Source organism: Miscanthus floridulus, chromosome 11 (genome assembly GCF_019320115.1).
Source record: "Miscanthus floridulus cultivar M001 chromosome 11, ASM1932011v1, whole genome shotgun sequence".
NCBI classification, from domain to species: Eukaryota; Viridiplantae; Streptophyta; class Magnoliopsida; order Poales; family Poaceae; genus Miscanthus; species Miscanthus floridulus.
The window spans coordinates 88,346,097-88,350,899 of NC_089590.1; the positions used below are offsets into that span (position 1 = coordinate 88,346,097).

The window sequence follows — 4,803 nt, forward strand, 5'->3', positions numbered from 1 at the left end:
ATCCGATCATAACGTACGATAAAACTACAAATATTTACTTATTGGTCACTTTCTGCACCGACACTTAGACTGGCTCTAAGTTTTTTTTCGCGACTGTGCTATTGCACGTTTTCAATTAAGAGGTAGAAGAGTGAACCATTACCGTGAAGGAGTGAACACAAGCTACCCAGAGTCGTAATTACAAAAAAAAAAAAAAAAAAAAAAAACACTGCACGACCCGACACAAACTATCGTAGCGATTCATAGAAGCGATTGCAGTGACTGCAGATGACTGTATCCTGCCAACGACCATTCAGTGGAAGTGTCTTTGCGACTTTGCCTGTTAGCAGCCAGCACCTGTCTGATGATGGTAGGAAGCGCGGGAAGGAAGGTACGAGTGTTGGGCTGGCGTCGTCACGAGCAAGAAGGCCCAGAAGACTAGAAGAGCTAACCCGTTTGTATCCGTCGCCGCATCGTCGTCTTCAGACCAAGCCCACCGCCTGCGTGCGGATACAAAGCAAACTTGAACCCAACTGCGCTGTTCCTCTCCTTCCTCTGCTTCCCTTCTCTGCCCATTGCTGCAGCAGGAGAGTTGTTAACAGGGGCATTCAGCATGAATAAAAACAGTGTAACAATAGGGAAATAAACTCACATCCTAGCACCAGATTACGATAAAAGAACTGTACGCCATACAATGCTCATTTCTTCATAATAAGATGTGTAGCAGTAAAAACGATGATGGTTGCTTGCAAATTCAGAGAGAACAAAGAAATTTTCACCAGCTTTCTTGTGATAGAAGTCACCGATTCATAGTTTCACACTCATTGACTGCCAGATAAATCCAAGAAGCAGGAAATTCTTACAGGTAAAGCAACAGCAGAGGAGTGACTAGTGAGTAGTGAGTGATACACACATGATCAGATAGCCGTGTTCCATTTGACATGCGGAAACAGTTGTAAAAACTAGTGAACTTTACAATCTCGATAATATATTAATACAACCACCGATGGTGTACAACATATTTAATGGAACATTTTCTGTGTACAAACCTGAACGGCTAGTGTAATTGTACAGCAGCACACAGTAAAAAGGTTTACCAAAATAACGAACAATGAAACTAAACATTTAAAGCCCCTCTAGAGTTGTGATACTCATGTTATTCAGCGATCTTCGCATGTATTGATTTGACTGATCGGTTTCATAATTCCTAATAGTAAAATATACAGGTTCCTTTGGGGGTAGGAAGTGGGGCTGTTTCATTTTCTAGCATGAACACAATGGATGACATGAGTGGCCTCGCATTTGGATTGTCTTGGACGCATAAAAGACCTAAGTGAATACATCGTATAACTTCCTGAAGTGAACAACTCTCCAAAACCGATGAGTCCACAAATTCCCTTGTATTTCCATCTTCCCATAAGCTCCATGCCTGAACCAATGAAACTGAGTTCTGGTCAAGTCACCAAAAGAGTTTTTGAGATGTTCAATAGTCAGGAATTCATCTGTACTTACATAAGCAATGAGGTTTGGAGAGTCCATTATCAGATGGGGTGAGCCGATCTTTAAGCCGCTTACAATCTCCAGCAGTAGAACACCAAAGCTATAGGTGTCAGACTTGACAGAGAATGAGCCTTTCATAGCATATTCAGGAGACATGTAACCACTGTTTGAACCATTTCAGAGAAGAAAAGAAATGGGATGTACATTTTGAATTAGTTAAACTACATATATATATATATATATATATATATATATATATATATATATATATATATATATATATATATATATATTTATCATGTTAAACATTGGCTTGTGGACGAATTACTTACTATGTTCCAACTACTCGAGTAGTGTTTGCCTGTTGCTCATTGCCACCAAAAATCCTGGCCATACCGAAATCTGATATCTTGGGACTCATTTCTGTGTCCAACAACATGTTGCTTGCTTTGAGATCTCTATGAATTATCGTTAATCTTGAATCCTGGTGGAGATAAAGAAGTCCTCGTGCTACACCTTTAATTATTTTGAAGTGGGATGGCCAATCAAGCACAGATTTTCTTGCAACATCTTCCAAGATTAGTGTGAAATGATGTATTGTGAGTCATAATTTCAGTTAGTCTAAAATTGTTTCGTAATATGTGAAATGAAATCAGAACGTACCAAAAAGGAAGGCATCCAAGCTTTTGTTTGGTAAGTATTCATATATCAGTAACTTCTCATCTTCATGAATGCAGCAACCAAGAAGTTTAACTAAGTTTCCGTGCTGCAGTTTGGCAATCAGAACTACTTCATTTCTAAATTCCTCGACCCCCTGTGTAGAACCTTTACTGAGCCTTTTGACAGCTACTTCCTTGCCACCTTCCAACATTGCCTACATGAGGTCACCGTTTGTCGATTGAGCCAGATAACCAATATTTCTTCTACTGAAATTATCAAGCTAAGACTTCTAATTACCTTGTAAACTTTTCCGAAGCCACCTTTTCCAAGCATGTTATAATCAGAGAAGTTGTTTGTCGCAATGATGATGTCTTCTAAGGCAATTGATGGAAATTCCAAGTTTTCGTTCTCAAACCTGTTGGAAGCATCCAAGTGTAGCAGTGTATACTGACTTTTCTTGCTTTTGTGTTTGCCTGGCAGGAATGGACATATTGATATCAGTATCCTTTTTTATGAGTACCTCATTAACACTGCACTCTGAAAAGTGAAGTAGTATCCTACCTTTTGACTTGAATACAAGCCATGTACATGTTATGAGAAGAAGCAAACTAGCCATAACCGGGAGTACAATCTTCAATACAATGCTCTTCTTCTTACTAACTGCACAAATGTAGTCCACAAAGAGAATAACATTGTCAAAACTCAAATCTATCACCACACAATTCTTGAAAGTGGTTTTCCATGATTTTTTTTCATTCTAACCAAATCTAAAATTATTTCCAACACTAAAACTAGAGTTATTGCTTTGTGATCATTTGAGATTAATTGAAGCTCTGGTGCTTCTGCTGTTCTGCAAGCATCAAACTAGGTTTTAGGGAATAAAAAACCCCTAACAGACGATAACACCGAGAGCCCTCCAAGCATGGAGATAGTGTGAGGAGAGGAGCTAAGAGAGTATGAGAGTGTTGAATTGCGATAAAAGGTATCAAACCCCCTTATCCTCTGGAGGGTGCATTATAGAGAGAAGGGATGGGATGAATTACCACCTTACTCCTAGGGGTTTCATTATAATATACATATATGAGGGTATCTTGGAGTTTCTTTCCTTTAATATGCCATGGTATTTGAGGGTCACTGTCCACTCTGTGGTGCAACTATACACTGTCTAGACATCCTGGGGGGCTGGGGCATTTCCCCAACACAAGGTAGTATACAGGTACATGAGTATTAAAAACCTTAGATGAATTGGTAAATCTTCATACTCTGATGAATTAAATGACATGTGACATGGTCCTGAAGTAGAATAGAGAATTGGAGAACATGGCACCTTTTGCATGGACAATAGGCAGACTTAGCTGGTGATACTGAACAGGACTACAAGAAGACTGATCATATATACAATGACAAAAGTGAAAACTGTGGCTAGTGTGGTTCAATTTTTTTGAAGAGCGCTGCTTACACAATTTGCAACTGTAGCAAGGGAAAGCATTGGTGCCTAGATGGTCTTGCGTAGAATTGAGACTGATTGAGGCAGCATCAATTACAGGCAAGTGTCACTGCAGCATGATTTAGTAGCACTAGTATATTTAGTAATCCATATGTGAATTGGCAACCCATCGCGAACATTGATGAGACTATAAAATGAATAAGTGCACAAGGAAAAGTATATACCAGGTGAGCTGGGACTCCGAAGATACAGGTTCTCACCAAAATCGTTATTAAATTTCTCCATATCGACAAGTTCCCCCATCCAAACCAAGCACCTCGACCAATCCAGCGTCGTGTCAATATTTTGCAGGTTAGCATAAGCATATGCTGTGCATGAGCAGTTGTGACTACACTCTGCAGTGCATTGGTCGAAGCTTCTGTTCTTGATGTATAAGAACTTATCAGGAGTTCTCATGGTGGGTAAGGTTAAGAATCTATCTCTATCACTACATTTCAGCTCATCCTTTCTCCGACATCCTTTGGAAAAATGAAGACCATTGGGCTCAAACCCATCAAGGTACTTGCATGCTGGAACAGATTCTGTGGCATCGCAGTAGTCAAATGGGCCACAAGAGGCATACCTGTCACAGGATGGATTAGGGAATTGGTTGAAGATTATCCACGAAGACGTGTTGTTGTTCCATCTTCGGAAAGTGAACATGCCTGTGTAATCCAAAGTTAAGCGTATGCTAGGTGACCAATCAGGCACAGTCAGTTGCAGATAATACCCGTTTCCTGTATCGACAATTGTTTGGTACATCATGAAGCTTGTGTTGTTTTGGAATATGCCATGTACCAATTCACCACTTGTGGGTGTTTCGAGTAAACACCAACGAGTAAATTTGTATTATTGCGCGTCTGGCCTGGATGGTGTGCTAAGAGGACATAAGGTTTATACTGGTTCGGGCTGAGTGTCCCTACGTCCAGTTCGTTGCTGCTGCTCGTGTTAATAGCACTGAAAAGTTCGTAGTAGGGGTTACAAACGGGCGAGAGAGGAACAGGTCCCAAGTCTTTGGTGCAAAGATTGAATGGGTGCTGAAAGCTCGGTCGCTACCCAGCTATGTGTTCGAGGTTCGATGCTAGTGGTTCTGCTGTGATGCGGTGTGATATGCGATGCGGTGAACCGATGCCCCTTAGTAGGACGCCTTGCTTTCCCTTTTATAGGCCAAGGGAAAG

General features: G+C 40.6%; 1 pseudogene; it reads right to left on the reverse strand.

The window, feature by feature from the left end:
* Window positions 1-1,104: 1,104 nt before the first annotated feature.
* LOC136492392 (G-type lectin S-receptor-like serine/threonine-protein kinase B120) lies at window positions 1,105-4,424 on the reverse strand (annotated as a pseudogene).
* Window positions 4,425-4,803: the final 379 nt, after the last annotated feature.